Genomic DNA, 19,116 nt, shown 5'->3' with positions numbered 1-19,116 from the left:
TAAATAATATTAATGTTGAGAAAATAAGATGTGAAGATGTTTAAGATCTTTTGACTGGAGTCAGTGAAATTCTCATGTCACGACTATAGTGGTACTTATGGATCTAACATACCTCCTCTTGTCCTACATTTTCCAGATTTGTAAGTGCTTTCAAACTCTCTTAAATTCATTCCCTTATTTTTGATAAAGACCGCGGCACGTGGGAGGGAAGCTGGCAATAAGAGAGAGACAGAGACACCTGAAGCACTGATTCACCACTCGTTAACCCTGCAGTTGGAGACCCAGGCTTGCACCCAGTTCCTTGAGCATAGTAACCTGTACAGTCAACCAAGCACCTCACCCCCTGTTCCAGTACTCCAGTCTTCCAGGAAGCTAAGTGACTGTTTCAAACACAGATAGAGGGTGCCACGCCTAAAAAAAAGTTAGGAAAGCGCCGAACACCACCACAAACTCATAGTTCAAACAGGCAAATGGGCACAGCCATGGGCCAGAGCCATAGTGGCATGCAGACCAAGTACATGTTTGTTTGCTCATGGATATATCACCAAAGAACATTTCTAAAGGCATGCCTGCCAGGTGCCTTCACATGATGGAGTATTTATTTGCAAACTACTTAGATCAGGGCTCAACATAAACTTACCTAACATATGCCATCACATTAAGTAGCTGAGTTCAGTTCTAAAATAAGCTGATTGGGCATATATAAATGACATGAAAGATGATCAGTCTTTTATGTTCTTTAAGCTCTTCTTAATATTTTTCTATAATTTTCATTTATCTTTGACACCAGACTTATTGTTAGGGCACAGAGCTTGTGATACCAATCCACCAATTATGTAATCTTTTTTTTTGTCTCATAGAGAAAGAGCGAAAGAAAGGGGGGGACGTAAGAAAGAGAAACATAATCTATGAGAGGGGCAGGGAGAGGGAGACAGACATCTCCACTTTGAAAATATTACTTGCTTACTGTATAGGGACAGAGAGAAACTGAACTAGAATGGAGAGATAGGGAGAGAGGGAAAAAACGGCACCTCCACACTGCTTCACCACTAGTGATGCTCCCCCTGCGGACTCTCACCTCAAAATTTTTGCCGACAATTGAGGTATTAGCATCTCTTAAGTAAAATACAATGTTTCCAAAGTTTGCTTTTAGTCTTACCTCCCGCAACACTGCTACATCACTTTATTCGGTTTGATTAGTCTTCTTACTTATCCATCTTTGTTGTCATTTTAGAAGTTGTGCAAAACATAAACAATAGCTCACTGATTGCATCAAATAATATGCCACCTGCTAGGTTAAGAAACATATACGACAGGGCTGGGGAGACAGCATAAAGGATATGCAAAGAAAGTTTCAGGCCTGAGGCTCCAAGGTCCCAGGTTCAATCCCTCAATCCCAAGCACAACCATAAACCAGAGCTGAGAAGTGCTCTGGTCTGTCGCTCTTCTCTCTGTATCTCTCATTTAAAGGGAAAAAAATCTTAAAAGATCATATAATACTATTATCTCATATATTTTGTTTCTAAAACTGTCAGTAACTCTACACTACACATAATAGTCTATTACCTTTTTTTGTTTTGATTAAGATATAAATTCTATTTATATGTACTTTGGGAGACAGAACTGAGAATAATATTCACAGGAGTGAGAAAGATGTTATAATGCCATGCTATAGCCTTGGCTCAATTTTAATTATAGCAGAAAACATTAATTAACTGGGGAGAACATCAATCTGACACAGGTGATACTCAGGATTCATTGAAGACTTCTGTGAGACAAGACTAATCCTATTAGAATCTGTGTTGTAAGAGGGTCGGTTGGATGAACTGTGGTTTGGCTTCCTTTGCTGTCTGTAATGTGAAGACAACACCTAGACGATTCTAGGACTCCCACTGTAAGAGTAGAACTTTGGAAGTTCACTGATTTGGCTGACAGCAAAATGGTTCTTCAAATGACTATCATGACTCACACTCCAGGTCCCACATTCAACCCCCCAGCAGCACCATAGACAAAATCTGAGCAGTGTTCTGGGTAAACCTATTAAAAATGCAAATAAACTAATTTGAAATGAAATCATGAGGACTGTTTTTGTTCTTTAATTTTTTGATTTATAAAATGGAAATATTGATAAGACTATAGGTTAAGAGGGGCATATTTTCACATAATGCCCACGCCCAGAGCTCCATATCCAGTCTCTTCCCTTGATAGCTTCCCTATTGTTTATCCCTCTGGGAGTATGGAACCAGGATCACTGAGGGGTGCAGAAGGTGGAAGGTCTGGCTTATGTAATTGCTTCTCCTCTGAACATAGGAATTGGCAAGCTCCCAGCAAGTCTCTCTCTTTCCTTAGAGGGGCAGGAATCTGGGGAGGAGAGGTTCCAAGACACATGCTGGGGGCCTTTTCCATAGAAGTTGGGTTGGCATCATAGTATCACCTGGACCCTGATGGCTGAGAAAGAGTAAAAATATAATACAGAATAAATTGTTGACTAATCTTGAGCCTAACGGCAAGAATATTAATGATAAAGATTTGGGATCTAATTAAAAAAAAAAAAAAAAAAACCAAAAAACTTGTAGGTCTGTTTTAGGTATGTTCCAGAGGGCCCATGAGTTTACTGGGTTTGCCTTAGCCTGACATCCAATATGCAGGTGGATCCAGGTTTTTGTCTGGGAAGATGGTATCATAGTTGGAAAAAGGACTAGAGAGCTGGATCAGGAAAGAGATAGCTCCCAATTCTGGGGAAAGAATATACTATTTGTAAATGTAAACTCCATCAATTTGATCAGGAGCCCATAGTCATCATACAAGCCTATGTAAAGTCTGCATCCCTATAGGTCTGAGCTCACATTCTGTGGCCATGGCTAGGAACACTCTAGGCTGCACAAATTTCAGGACCCACTGTCCTCTGGCAATAGGGAGAGTATGTTGTCCAACCTCCCTTTGGGGAATGGAACACTTCCTACCATTGTTGACCCATATTGAGGGCAAGGTCCTCAAGGGGATGACAAAGGGGTCCAGTATGTTAGCCCTGATTGAGATGACCAATGACAGTGGCGAGACAGATCTGTTCGAGATATAGGCCTATTATATCTATGTGGGAATCCCAGGGCTCCCTGAACTGGGCCCCAGGTGATTGGGTAGACTGGGAAAGATGAAAGAATCATCACTAAAGGATGTCAGTCTCTTGCCCTTTGTTTTTTTTTAGCATTTGTAGTATGAGGGCTGTATTGATTCAGCTTTATTTTCTATTTTGTTTCAATATGTATACAGCATATTTAGGGAATTAACAGATGTGTTTTACACTTAATAGGTGAATTCAGGCCATTGACATTTATTAATATCAAAGATAAACATATTTTAGTGTCATTCTTGTAGATTTTTGGAGCATTCTGATAGATGGCATTTTGATGGTGGTGTGACTGTTTATAGGAGACCTTTCAGGCCTTCTTTCAGGGCATGTTTGATGATAGTTGATTATTTCAACTGTTGCTTGTCTGAGAAGGTTTTTATGCCTCCATCTAGTCTGAATGACAGTGTAGCAGGATAGAGTAGTCTTGGTTGAAAACCCTTGTCATTGAGCACTTGATCGATATCTTGCCATTCTCTTCTGGCCTGTAACATTTATGTGGAGAAGTCTGCTGCTAACCTTATGGGATTTCCTCTGTTGGTGACTCTTTGTTATTCTCTTGAAGCCTTCAGGATCCTTTCTTTATCCTCATTCCTTTCCATTCTCAAGAGGATGTGGCTTGGTGCCTTTAAGTCTGGGTTAATTCTGTTTGGGACCATCTAGGCTTCTTGAACTTATATGTCTTTGATGTTGCCTAGACTAGAGCACTTCTCAGCTACTATGTCCTGAAGAACAATTTCTTTCTCTATTTCTGTTTCTTCCTTTGGTAAGCCAAAAATGCATATATTATTTCTTTTGAAATCATGCCACAGGTCTCTGTTAATGTATTCAGTATCTCTTCATATCTTTTTGAGATCTCTTACTTCCTTTTTAGTTGTCTCTAATTCATCCTTGATCTTCAGCCTCATTGAGTCTATTCTCTCTCCCCTCCACTTTTTTTCTGAAGTTCATCTGTTTTGTTACCCTGTTCTGATACTATTTGAGCTTGTTCAGTTAATTGTGGTTTTAGTTCAGCTATTTCAACTTTCAGCTCTCTAATAATCCTGAGATAATTGGTGTTTTCCTCTGGGGTCTCCTTTGTTGTTTCTGCATTTCTGGTGACAATTCTTTCAAATTCATTACTAACTCCTTTGATTATTCTCCTAACTACTGTTTGGATGTTGACCTCATTGTTTTGTGCTTCAGTCCTTGGGAGGCTTTTAGCTAGAATCTTGCCATGCTTCATTTGTCCAATCTTTCTTCTTGTTGGTTTAACCATTTTATATAGTATGCTATGAGGTCCGTCCCTCACTCAGTACTTTTCAAATTACTGATCACTCTTGCCTGGACTGACTTGTGTCTATGTTAGGTAATTAAAGGGTTCACAGTTGTGGGAATTGACAGTTGTTTCAATCACAACAGTTGTGGGGCACAGTAGCTTAAAAGCCTCTTTTGTTCCTTTTCTTCCCTGTAGGCTGTGGGAGCCTGAGGGCTTTTAAGCTATAAGTAGGCTACTTAGCTTAATCACTGACTCCTGACCAAGAGGTAATGCAGACTGGGGCAGAGATAATCCAGTGGTTATGCAAAAAGATTCTCACAGCCCCACCACAAGGACATGGAGTTTTAGATATTCTCAGTCCCCTGGTGTCAGCACAGGGCCTCCCCCACCACACATCCTCACCTCCACACTGCTGCTTCAGATTCTTAGGGCAGTAGCAATGGAGACTCACAGTTGAATTTGGTGAGTCTTAGGGGAGTCTTGTCCTCCCTTCTGCCGTCTTTTGTTGGTGAAACAGACTGTAGGTGTTTTCTCACTGGTAAACTGCTAGACTATATCAGAGACTTAATCTCTCCCTAGGCTCTCCTCTGTCCAGGAGCCACAGGTGTTTGCACTCACAAGTAATTGTGTGGGTTCCTGAAGTCATCCTATCCCTGTCTTGTTGCGGTCCCAGGTGGTCTCCTCGTATATGGTATTTTATGAGGTCACTCCTCACTAATATTCAATCCACTAAACACACTTGCCTAGATTGACTTGTGAAAAAGTAATGTCCTTAAAGAGGTCAGTTACACAAATTAACAGTTACTTCAATGTTGTCTCAATCCTTGAGATGAAACCAGTGACTTTTTTTTTTTATCAGAGCAGGGGATTGAACTTGGGACTTTGGGGCCTCAGGCATGAGAGTCTGTTTGCATAACCATTATGCTATCTACCCCTGCCAAGCAGAGACAGTTAAACCCTCTTTTGTTCTTTATCTACCCAGTTGGCTATGGATGCCTAGAATCTAAAGTATAAATAGAAGAAGGATGAATATGGGATGATCTCAATCTCAGGCCGAAGTTGAAAAACAAGATTAGAAAAGAAAACACAAGTCGAACCTGAAATGGAATTGGAGTATTACACCAAAGTAAAAGACTCTGGGGTGGGGAGAATACAGGTCCATGAAAAATGATGAATGAAATAGTGGGGGTTGTATTGCTAAATGGGAATCTGGGGAATGTTATGCATGTAAAAAAAAAAAAGAAGTAGAAACGCAAAGCAGAAATTGACTGAGTTTGGAGTATGGCACCAAAGTAAGAAAGCAGAAGTATACTAGAGTTTGCAGTGAGTACCTCCCTAATACTTCCTCTCCACTTTTCCAAGCTTTGGGTCCATGATTGCTCAACAATTTGTTTGGCTTTGTATGTTAACTCTCTTTTTAGTCACCAGGTTCCAGGTGTCATCAGGATGCCGGCCAGACTTCCCTGGATTGAAGACACCACCAATGTGTCCTGGAGCTCAGCTTCCCCAGAGACCCATCCTACTAGGGAAAGAGAGAGGCAGACTGGGAGTATGGACCGACCAGTCAACGCCCATGTTCAGCGAGGAAGCAATTACAGAAGCCAGACCTTCTACCTTCTGCAACCCTCAAAGACCCTGGGTCCATGCTCCCAGAGGGATAGAGAATGGAAAGCTATCGGGGGAGGGGGTGGGATATGGAGATTGGGTGGTGGGAATTGTGTGGAGTTGTACCCCTCCTACCCTATGGTTTTGTTAATTAATCCTTTCTTAAATAAAAAAAATAAATAGATAAAAAGTATAAATAGATTATTTTTAGTTTAATTATTCACTCCTAATCTCAAGATAAAACAGGGTGGGGGAGAGATAGCACAGTGCTTATGCAAAGATACTCCCATGCCCCAAGGGTCCAAAGCCCCAGGCCCAATTCATTTTCTCTGACATTAGTCAGAACCCAGAAAGTCAGCAGGCCTTGGCCTTGTGAATTTCTAAACAAATCCTGTTTGTACTTTGTGGCTTCTGAGGAAATTATTGAATGTGTCTGAATTCAAAAGGAGAATAATGTGCAAAGGCTGCCACTATAGAGTCCCAATTCCAGACCACTGGAAGTAATATGTCTTCTCCTGAGTTGCCCAAACAGGTCTGTGCCCATGATGTCAGCACAGGGCCTCTCTGCCACTGCTCCAGCCTACATGGACAGTAGCAATGAAGACTCACAGTTGCATTTGCAAAGCCGTATGGGATCCTCTCCTCAGATCAGCAGTTTAATTGTTAATCAATCTCACACCAGACTCTCCTCTCCCGGATCAACTAGGAATACCATAGGAGACCACCCGGACCGAAACAAGACAGGACTAGAATGACCACAGGAACCCAGTAAATCACCCGTGAGTACAAACACGCATGGCTGGTGACAGAGAGGAGAGAGGGACCCAGGGAGAGATTAAGTGACTGCTAACAGTTCAACAGTTTATCAGTGGAGACACCACCTCCAGTCTGCTCCACAACAAGGGGACAGCTTAAGGGAGGAAAGGACTCCCTAGAGACTCACCAAGTGCAACTCTGAGTCTCCATTGCTACTACCCTCAGAATCTGGAGCAGCAACAGGGAGGGACACCAGGAGACAGAGATCTAACCGGGAAACTAAGGAGAAGACCTATACCTCGGTGGCATAGCTGAGGGGCTGTGAAAGTCTCTTTGCATAACCACTGGATTATCTCTGCCACACCCTGCTTTATCTCTTGGTCAGGAGTCAGTGATTAAGCTAAGAAGCCTATTGACAGTTTAAAAGCCCTCAGGCTCCCATAGCCTACAAGGAAGAAAAAAAAAGAGGCTTTTACACCACTGAGCTCCAACTCAGGGATTGAAAAAACTATTAACTTCCACCACGGTAAACCCTTTAATTAAATTACTTAGACACAAGTCAATCCAGGCAATAGTGATCAATAATTTGAAAAGTACTGATAAAGGGAACTCATAACATAATATATAAAATGGCTAAAACAACAAGAAAAAAATATTGGAGACTCGAGCCAGGACAAGAGACTAGCTAAAAGTCCTCCAGAGGGTGAAGCACAAAACAACGAGTTCAACATCCAAACATTAGCTAAGGAAATAATAACAGGAGTGAGTAAAGAATTTGAAAAAATTGTAATCAGAAATGCAGCAACAACAAATGAGAATATGGAAGAAAATTCTAATTATCTCATGGTTATTAGAGAGCTGAAAGCTGAAATCACTGAGCTAAGAAGGCAACTAGCTGAACAATCTAAAACAGTATCAGAGCAGGGCAACAAAATAGATGAACTCCAGAAAGCAGTAGAGGGCAGAGAGAATAGAATCAATGAGGCTGAAGACAGAATTAGCAAGATTGAGGATGAATTAGAGACAACTAAAAAAGAAGTAAGAGATCTCAAAAAGAGATTAAGAGATGCTGAAAACAACAACAGATTCCTATGGGATGACTTCAAAAGAAACAATATATGCATTATTGGCTTACCAGAGGAAGAAAGAGAAGGAGAGGAAGAAAGCATTCTCCAGGCCATAATAGCTGAAAATTTCTCTAGTCTAGACAACACCAATGACACAAAGATTCAAGAAACCCAGAGGGTCCCAAACAGAATTAACCCAGACCTAAAGACACCAAGACATATCATACTTAGAATGGAAAGGAATAAGGATAAAGAAAGGATCCTCAAGGCTACAAGAGAAAAACTAAGAGTCACCTACAAAGGAAAACCCATAAGATTAGCAGCAGACTTCTCCATACAAACACTACAGGCCAGAAGAGAATGGCAAGATATCTATCGAGTGCTCAATGAGAAAGGCTTTCAGCCAAGAATACTATATCCTGCTAGACTGTCATTCAGATTAGATGGAAGTATCAAAACCTTCTCAGACAAGCAACAGTTGAAGGAAGCAACCATCACCAAGCCTGCCCTGAAAGAAGTTCTGAAAGGTCTCCTATAAACAACCAGACCACCACAAATAGGACATATATCAAAACACTCTAAAACTCTACAAGAATGGCGTTAAAATATCTTCAATCTTTGATATCAATAAATGTCAATGGCCTGAATTCACCTATTAAAAGACACAGAGTAGGAAGATGGATCAGAAAACACAACCTAACAATATGTTGTCTACAGGAAACTCACCTAACTCAACAAGACAAACACAGACTTAAAGTGAAAGGATGGAAAACTATCATACAATCCAATGGCCCACAAAAAAGGGCAGGAACAGCTATTCTCATATCTGACATGATAGACTTTAAAATAGATAAGTTTAAAAAATATAGAAATGGACACTACTTAATGCTCAGAGGATCAGTCAATCAAGAGGACTTAACAATTATTAATATCTATGCACCCAATGAGAAGCCATCTAAATACATCAAACTTCTACTGAAAGAGCTACAGCAATATATTAACAGTAACACAATCATAGTAGGGGACTTCAACACCCCACTATCTCAACTTGACAGATCATCCAGGAAGAAAATCAGTAAAGACATAAGGGAGCTAAATGAAGAGATAGATAAACTAGAACTATTGGACATTTTCAGAGTCATTCTTACCAAGAAACTGGAATACACATTTTACTCAAATCCACATGGATCATTCTCAAGGATAGACCATATGTTAGGCCACAAAGACAGCATCAGCCTATTCAAGAGCACTGAAATCATCCCAAGCATCTTCTCAGACCACAGTGGAATGAAACTAACACTTAACAATCAACAAAAGATTAGTAACAGTTCCAAAATGTGGAAGGTCAACAGTACACTTCTTAACAACTTCTGGGTCAAAGAGGAAATCAAGAAGAAATCAAAATGTTTCGAGAGTTCAATAAAATGAAGACACAAGCTATCAAAATATTTGGGACACAGCTAAAGCAGTCCTAAGAGGGAAGTTCATAGCTATACAAGCACACATTAGGAAACAAGAAAAGGCACAAATAAACAGCCTGATTGCACATCTTAAAGACCTAGAAGAAGAACAACAAAGGAATCCTAAAGCAACCAAAGGACAGAAATCACTAAAGTTAGGGCAGAAATAAATAACATTGAGAATAGGAAAACCATACAAAAGATCAATGAAAGTAAATGTTGGTTCTTCGAAAGAGTGAACAAAATCGACAAACCTTTAGCCAGACTCACAAAACAAAAAAGGGAGAAGACCCAAATAAATTGGATAGTAAATGAAAGAGGAGATATCACAACAGACATTGCAGAAAGTCAACATATCATGCGAGGTTTCTATGAACAACTATATGCCACCAAACTAGAGAACCTGGAAGAAATGAATGATTTCCTAGATACCTACCAACTTCCAAAACTAAGTAAAGAGGAAGTGGATAACATGAACAGGCACATCACAGCTAATGAAATTGAAACAGTTATCAAAAATTTTCCAAAAATAAAAGTCCTGGACCAGATGGTTTTACAAATGAATTATACAAAACCTTCAAAGAAGAACTAATACCTCTACTTTTAAAAGTCTTCCAGAAGATTGAAGACACTGGAATACTCCCTGCCAGCTTCTATGAAGCCAACATCATCATGATACCAAAAGCAGACAGGGACACAACCAAAAAAGAAAACTACAGACCAATATCTCTGATGAGCATAGATGCGAAAATATTGAACAAAATTCTAGCCAACCGGATACAGCAGTATATCAAAAAGATTGTTCATCATGACCAAGTGGGGTTTATCCCAGACATGCAAGGTTGGTTTAATATATGTAAGTCAATCAATGTGATTCACCACATCAACAAAAGCAATACCAAAAACCACATGGTCATATCAATAGATGCAGAGAAAGCCTTTGACAAAATACAACATCCCTTTATGATCAAAACACTACAAAAAATGGGAATAGATGGAAAATTCCTGAAGATAGTGGAGTCTATATATAGCAAACCTACAGCCAACATCATACTCAATGGTGAAAAACTGGAAGCATTTCCACTCAGATCAGGTACTAGACAGGGCTGCCCACTATCACCATTACTATTCAACATAGTGTTGGAAGTTTTTGCCATAGCAATCACGCAGGAGCAAGGAATTAAAGGCATACAGATTGGAAGAGAAGAAGTCAAACTCTCCTTATTTGCAGATGACATGATAGTATACATGGATAAACCTAAGGACTCCAGCAAGAAGCTTTTGGAAATCATCAGGCAATACAGTAATGTGTCAGGCTATAAAATTAACATTCAAAAGTCAGTGGCATTCCTCTATGCAAACACTAAGTTAGAAGAAATTGAAATCCAGAAATCAGTTCCTTTTTCTATAGCAACAAAAACAATAAAATATCTAGGATTAAACCTAACCAAAGAAGTGAAAGACTTGTATACTGAAAATTATGAGTCACTCCTCAAAGAAATTGAAAAAGACACAAAGAAGTGGAAAGATATTCCATGTTCATGGGTTGGAATAATTAACATCATCAAAATGAATATATTACCCAGAGCCATCTACAAATTTAATGCTATCCCCATCAAGATCCCAAGCACATTTTTTAGGAGAATAGAACAAATGCTACAAATGTTTATCTGGAACCAGAAAAGACCTAGAATTGCCAAAACAATCTTGAGAAAAAAGAACAGAACCGGAGGCATCACACTCCCAGATTTCAAACTGTATTATAGGACCATTGTCATCAAAACTGCTTGGTACTGGAACATGAACAGATACACTGACCAGTGGAATAGAATTGAGAGCCCAGACATGAGGCCCCATACCTATGGACATCTAATCTTTGACAAAGGGGCCCAGACTATTACATGGGGAAAGCAGAGTCTCTTCAACAAATGGTGTTGGAAACAATGGGTTGAAACATGCAGAAGAATGAAACTGAATCACTGTATTTCACCAAATACAAAAGTAAATTCCAAGTGGATCAAGGACTTGGATGTTAGACCGGAAACTATCCGATACTTAGAGGAAAATATTGGCAGAACTTTTTTCTGCATAAATATTAAAGACATTTTCAATGAAACGAATCCAATTACAAGGAAGACTAAGGCAAGTATAAACCTATGGGACTACATCAAATTAAAAAGCTTCTTCACAGCAAAAGAAACCACTACCCAAACCAAGAGACCCATCACAGAAAGGGAGAAGATCTCTCTTTACATGCCATACATCAGATAAAAGTTTAATAACCAACATATATAAAGAGCTTGCCAGACTCAACAACAAGACAACAAATAACCCCATCCAAAAATGGGGGGAGGACTTGGAGAGAATATTCACCACAGAAGAGATCCAAAAGGCCAAGAAACACATGAAAAAATGCTCCAAGTCTCTGATTGTCAGAGAAATGCAAATCAAGACAACAATGAGATATCACTTCACTCCTGTGAGAATGTCATACATCAGAAAAGGTAACAGCAGCAAATGCTGGAAATGGTGTGGGGTCAAAGGAACCATCCTGCACTGCTGGTGGGAATGTCAGTTGGTCCAACCTCTGTAGAGAACAGTCTGGAGAACTCTTAGAAGGCTAGAAATGGACCTACCCTATGACCCTGCAATTCCTCTCCTGGGGATATATCCTAAGGAACCCAACACATCCAACCAAAAAGTTCTGTGTACACATATGTTCTTGGCAGCACAATTTGTAATAGCCAAAACCTGGAAGCAACCCAGGTGTCCAACAACAGATGAGTGGCTGAGCAAGTTGTGGTATATATACACAATGGAATACTACTCAGCTGTAAAAAATGGTGACTTCACCGTTTTCAGCCGATCTTGGATGGACCTTGAAAAAATCATGTTGAGTGAAATAAGTCAGAAACAGAAGGATGAATATGGGATCATCTCACTCTCAGCCCGAAGTTAAAAAACAATATTAGAAAAGAAAACACAGGTCGAACCTGAAATGAAATTGGAGTATTACACCAAAGTAAAAGACTCTGGGGTGGGTGGGTGGGTGGGGAGAATACAGGTCCATGAAAGATGATGAATGACATAGTGGGGGTTGTATTGTTAAATGGGAATCTGGGGAATGTTATGCATGTACAAACTATTGTATTTACTGTTGAATGTAAAACACTAATTCCCCAATAAAGAAATAAATTATTTAAAAAATAAAAAAAATATGCTCCTTTCTTTCTTCAAATTACAATGAAATTCAAATTACAATGACTGAAGAAAAAAGTATGATACTAGAAAATTGAAAAAGGGGGCTGGATGGTGGCACACCTCGTAAAGAGTAAAAAAAAAAAAAAAATCTCACACCAGAGGAGGTACCTCAACTGGCAATCTGCAGGACTGTTACTAGTTGCTCCTGAGTAGGTTCCAGCTCTCAGCCCAGGAATTTCTCCTAAGGCCCTTCTCTGTCCACAAGCCACACATGTTTGCACTCACCCATGACTTGGTGGGTTTCAGAGTCTTGTATTGTGTTCTCAGGTGATCTTTGCTATTCTTATTTGACTGCGTGAGGAAAGAGACACAGCTTTTGGTACTCTGTAGCCTCACCTCTGCAAGTCTCAACACCTTGAATTTACCTTTACAATGTCCTCACTGCACTTATTCCATGTCACCTTAGGAAAAAGCTACATCATGGGAGGGCGGATGGTGGCAGACCTGGTTGTGCGCCCATGATACAGTGCACAGGGATCCGGGTTCAAGGCCCTGGTCCCCACCTGCAAGGGGAAAGCTTTGAGAGTGGTGAAGCAGGACTACAGGTGTCTCTGTGTCTCTCTACCTCTCATCTCCTTCCCTCGCAATTTCTGGCTGTCTCTAACCAATAAATAAATAAATAAATAAAGTAATAAAATCTATATTGTGTGCATATCACACAAATTTATTTTACTCATTACTCTGGGTTTGGTATTCTAATTGAATTCTGGCTATTTCTTGGTGTAAGCATGGATTTGTGTAAACAAAACTTTAAGAGTGATCAATGACACTGCTATAGTTTAAACCAGAAAAAGAAAAGAAGGAAAGTTTTGGAATGAGGGACTTTTTATTTTTCTTATTTTTCACAAGTTTTAATTATATACAGATGAGACATAGTGAGAGGAATGAAAACCAGAGCACAAGCCTGAAATAGACAAAACCAAGGATCGAACTCATGACCTCACACAGTCGCTCTCTTATAGTTCAGAACAGAGCCCAGGCTGATGTCTTCTATGAACTAAACTACAACCTCCTAGAATATGGCCTTCCGGCTTCGGGAGATATCATAATAGTTATGACAAAAGTCTTTTATGCCTGAGGCCCCAAGGGTCCAGAGTTTAATTCACAGCACTGCCATAGGATAGGACACTGATTTACCTAGTCCTGTTTGATTTGTTCTTTTTTTTTTTTTTTTTTGAGAGTGGTAAAGCAGGGCAACAGGTGTCTGTGAACAACAAAATAGACCCCTTTGTGGGCCCCCCATGGCACCTTGCCCTCAACTTGGATCAAGAACGGTAGAGAATGTTCCATCCTCTGAAGGGAGGCTGGACAATATAATCTATGTTACACCTGAGGAAGATGGGTCGATATTGGGGAAGCTTGGAATGTTCTTACTTATGACCATAGAATGTGAGCTCAGATCTATAGGGATGCAGTGGTCACATAGGCTCCTAAATGGTTAGTTTGAAGTTGGGGACACCAGCAATCAGAATGGTTTAGGCTCTCATTCTGCACAGATGTTGTGCTAGGAGCTTTAATTCTGCAAAGATGAGAGAGGGGGGGAGGTAAGGAGGGAGGGTGAGAGAGAGAGAAAGAGAAGGAAAGGGAGGGAGAGGCTGGGTGGTGGCACACCAGATTAAGTCACATAGTACTAAGCACAAGGATCCATGCAAGGATCCTGATGCGAGCCCCTGGCTCCCCACCTGCAGGGGAGAAGCTTCACAAATGTCAAAATAGGTCTGCAAGTGTCTATCTTTCTTTCTCTATCTCCCCCTCCTCTCTCAATTTCTCTCTGTCCTATCCAATATGAGAGTGGGGAGGGAGAGAGAGAGAGACCTGGGGAGAGAGAGGTTTGGGTGTTTCTGAAGCTCACCTAGTGCTCAGCCAGGACTGAGAATTTTGGGATTTGGGGTAAGTCTGGGGTTCTTCTGATGTGTTTATTGGGGTTCTGTCTGAAAGCCAGCATCATTACTAAGCACAATCATGTGCAGACATTGTATTGCAAGAACTGCATAAGAAATCTCATTTTAGTCTAATAGCTCCATGTGTAGGGTTCAAGTGCTATGGATAGTAATTTTTTTTAGATCTCTTCTTTTTTTAAATTTTTTTTATCTTTATTTTTTGGATAGAGACAGCCAGAAATTGAGAGGAAAGGGGAGAAAGGGAGACAGAGAGACACCTGCAGCCCTGCTTTACCACTTGTGAAGCTTTCCCCCTGCAGGTGGGGACCGGGACCTTGAACCCGGGTCCTTGCACACTGTAACATGTGCGCTCAACCAGGTGTGCCACCACCTGGCCCCCTGGATAGTAATTCTAAAAGCCTGAAACTCCAAAGAGTTTCTGGTCCAGAAAGCTGGATCAGGGAAGAGGTAGCTCCCAAATATGGGAAAGGTGTATAAATATTGTTGATTGTAAACTCCATCAATCTGATGTGATCTGGGGCCCATATTCAGCTTAGGAACCTCTGCATCCCTGTAAATCCGAGTTCACATTCTGTGGTCATGAGTAGGAACTCCAGGCTGCCCCAGTATCAGTACCCATCTTCCTCTGGTGTAGCATAGAGTATGTTGTCCAGCCTCCCTTTGGAGGATGGAACATTCTCTACCATTGTTGATTCAAGTTGAGGGCAAGGTCCTATGGGTGCCCACAAGGGGGTCTATTTTGTTGTTCCTGATAGAGATGACTGGTAACAATGGAAAGAGATCCAGCCATGACACCTCCATCACATCTCCCCAGACAATAACATGGATCCACCTGCATGTCAGATTTCAGGCTCTGGGTAAAAAAAACAAAAACAAATAAACAAAAACCTAATATAGCCACAGGCCCTTTGGAATATAACTAAAACATGCCTACTAGCTATCTGCAAAATGGAGAAACGCCCCCCCCCCCAACTCTTCATCTGCACCACTCCAGCCTTTAGGTTCATGATTGGTCAACAATTTGTTTGGCTTTGTATGTTAACTCTTTTTTCAGCCACCAGGTTCCAGATGCTACTATGATGCCACCCAGACTTACCTGGACAGACAACCCCATGTGTCCTGGAGCTCTGATTCCCCCAGAACCCCGCCACACAAGGGAAAGAGAGGGGCAGGCTGGGAGTATGGATCGACGTGTCAACACCCATGTTCAGTGGGGAAGCAATTACAGAAGCCAGACCTTCCACCTTCTGCACCACATAATGAGTCTGGGTCCATAACTCCCAGAGGGTTAAAGAATAGGAAAGCTATCAGGGGAGGGGATGGGATACAGAGTTCTGGTGGTGGGAATTGTGTGGAGTTGTATGCCTCTTATCCTATGGTTTTGTTAGTGTTTCTTTTTATAAATAAAATAAAAATAAAAAGAGTTTCTGGTCCACATTTCCTGGGAAATCACGTGGTTTCATGGGATCTTTGCCCGAACCTTAGGGACCTAGGAGGACTTATTTCCCTAAGGTGTGGTTTCACCATCTCTTAAGTCATGTGTTCAGATGAGGTGATTTTCTAAATATATGAAAATCATGGTGGGAAGAAATACGTCAAACTAAGAGCCACTGAATGCAATGCTAGTATATTCTTGGTGACTGGTGCTTTTCTATTTCTACCTCCACTGCAAGTGTTACTGCTTTTGATTCTCACTCAGCTCCCTGGAGTGGTAGAGCAGGATGGCTACTACCTCATCATCCCTGGGAATGTTATTCTTCCTATAGGGTTTCTACAAAAAGAACAGTCCAGTTTTGTGTGGGGGGTTTGTGTGTGTGTGTGTGTGTGTGTTTTCTTTTTCTTTCTCTTTGTGGCAGCATGAGGCAGTGGGAAAAGTAAATGAAAGGTTCCATGATTGCTAAAACAGACATACAAAGAAATGTAAAAAAAGCTTGACTTTTCCACTATGCATTGCAAACATTTTACAGGTTTTCACTTTACTAAGGAAGAAAATCATGTGAACAGTTTCTCTCTGAAATACTCTACTTGAAAAGGCAATTTGGTCTCTTAGCAACCAACAACTCCTCCAAATGAGTAAAATGTCTGCAGGAAGGGAGAAACCATAATTACACACAATGCACACAGGAGAATTCTCAGGGGCCTTGGAGAGCATCACAAAGGGAAGCTCAGCCCACTTCCATTCTCCCAGCTTCGCTTTCCGGGCTCCTCAGAGACACCAAACAGGGTCCCCAGCAAGGTCAACTGCTGTGACCTACCTATGCCTGGTGTTGGGGCCTCTTTCTTTCCCACCCTCTTGGAGTAGATTTTTCTTCTTACAAGAATTGCAGTTTTTATGGGCAAGGTCCTAGAAATCCTGAGGAATAAATTGATATCCAGGAGCCAAAATGATAGCCAGGAACCTCGTTTGGCTATTTAGTTTCTTTGTTTTAAATTAAACTTAAACACATTAAATTGAAGTAAATTGAAAGTGCCTTGCTCATACAAAAGTCATTTTTAGGGCTTCACAGCCATGTGGTAGTCTAGGCTGCCATACTGGAAAGCTCAGAGAGAACTTGCTCATCATCACAGGAGTCCAGAGAGGACTGCTGGAGGGTGGGTCTGAATGGAGTCTCTTCAGTGAAGAAGGGAGGGAAAGTTTGGCTGTGTGAGGCACCTTGACTATTCTCCCTGAGTTTTACTTCCAGGTTCTAGGTTTTCCTTATCCAAATTAAATATTAAATATTTGCTTGCCCTCTCATCCTCTCTGATTGGAAGAAAAACTTTGATGACTAGCTATTTGTGTTATAATTATGATTAAGGGCTTCAAAGGAAATCACATACATCATCACCATTATCATTATTATTATTTTATCAGAACATTGCTCAGCTCTGGTTTATAGTGTTGCGGGGGATTGAGCCTAGAACTTTGGAGTCCTGGTCATGAGTTTTGTGCATAACCACTGACTGTGCTATCTCCCTGGCGTGAGAATGTATTTTTACATCAAGCATATTCTTTTTCTCTTTTTTTTAATTTACAGTCAAGCAATTTATCCCCCCCTCCCCCACAGATTTAAATCTTCAAGTTCATGGTAGTAAATAGGAATAGCAAGTCACAAAATGTACTCACGCTCAACTAGATACAGTCTTAAGAGCCTTAGAAGTGACTGTTTCCCATTCCAAGTTTTGGCTGTCTCTCCTTGGCTAAGACATGAGGTTATTTTTGAATTCATGCTTAAGAATGAACTAGGATCTAAAAAGATCCATTAGGGGTTTCTTCTAGATTTCACCATCCATCTATCCCCCCTCCCTTCCTCTATCCACATCTGTCTTTCTATCTTTTTTCCTGTCCTTTCATTTTTTTCTCTCACCCACTTTCCTTCCTATCTTCCTTCGATCCTTCCTTCCTTCCCTCCTCCCTTTTTCCCTTCCTTTCTCTCCTCCTCTCTCTCTCTCTTTTCCCTTCTTATTTTCCATTCTTTCTTTCTTATACACTGACTTAATCAATTCCAAAGAAGCAACTTATTTAGGGCCAGAGAGATAGAAGTGTAGAGGTGGTGCAGTTCTATATTCTGAATACATTTGAGCTGACAGCAGATCACCACCACAAACCTTCCAACTTGTGCTAACTCTCCTGTGGATGTGGTGGGAACAACAGAGCCAATATGTACTTGTCTAAAACAAGACACTCTCCTTGACAACACTACATTTTGGATGGGGATGCTTCCAGCAGTGCTATAATAGGTAACTCAGCTGAATTCCCAGGTCATTATAGAAACTTTTTACATTCCCATGTCAGGCCTTTAGGCCAAAAAAAAAAAAAAAATGTAACAAAAAAAAAAAAAACATTGTCCTGTGCCATTGTCCTGTGCAAAGTATTGTCAGATTGATAGTTCCTTTTTTATGTGACTGAAATTTTTTTCTCTAAAACTATTCTTTTCACATGAATTCTTTAGAAGATTTTTTTCTTTTCTCTCTCCATTTTCTTTATTAAGGATATTAATGGTTTACAGTCAACAGTAAAATACAGTATTTTGTATATCTGTAACATTTTTCAGTTTTCCACATAACACTCTATACCCCTCTAGGTCCTCTGCCATCATGTTCCAGGACCTGAACCCTCCCCCAACCCCAGTCTTTTTCTTTGGTGCAATACACCAAATCCAGTTCAAGTTCTGCTTTGTATTTTCCCTTCTGTTCTTATTTTCAACTTGTGTGTGTGTGTGTGTGTGCGTGTGTGTGTGGTGTGTCTTATCTTTCTTTAAAAAATATTTTTTCCTCCTAGTTTTTAGTTGTAGCTTTGTGCCTGCATGATTCAACTGCTTCTGGTAAACTCTCTCCTCTAGTCCATCTAGATGATGAAAAGACAGAGAAAGAGGAGAGACACCACAACATTTCTTCACTGTAGGGAAATTGTGAGGATGTGGTTGAGCTTGGCAGGGATTGACCTGAGGGGCAAATCCATCCTGTCTGTCTCTCTCCACTGAGAGGTCAACTGAGGAGGAACAGGAGACCCCTCCAAGGTTTGCCTTGTCTTATCAGACTCCCTGCCTCACAAAGCACTCTGCATTCCTGATACTATGGCCTGTTCCCTTATTATTTACATAATCATTGTTTTGCCTGAAAGATCCCCCCCATTTCTCCACCCACTCCATTCCTTTGATCTATCTTCTTTCTACCCTCAGACCCTCCCTGCCTGCAGAAT

Source organism: Erinaceus europaeus, chromosome 19 (genome assembly GCF_950295315.1).
Source record: "Erinaceus europaeus chromosome 19, mEriEur2.1, whole genome shotgun sequence".
Taxonomy (NCBI): Eukaryota; Metazoa; Chordata; class Mammalia; order Eulipotyphla; family Erinaceidae; genus Erinaceus; species Erinaceus europaeus.
Note: the sequence above shows the minus strand (reverse complement) of the source record.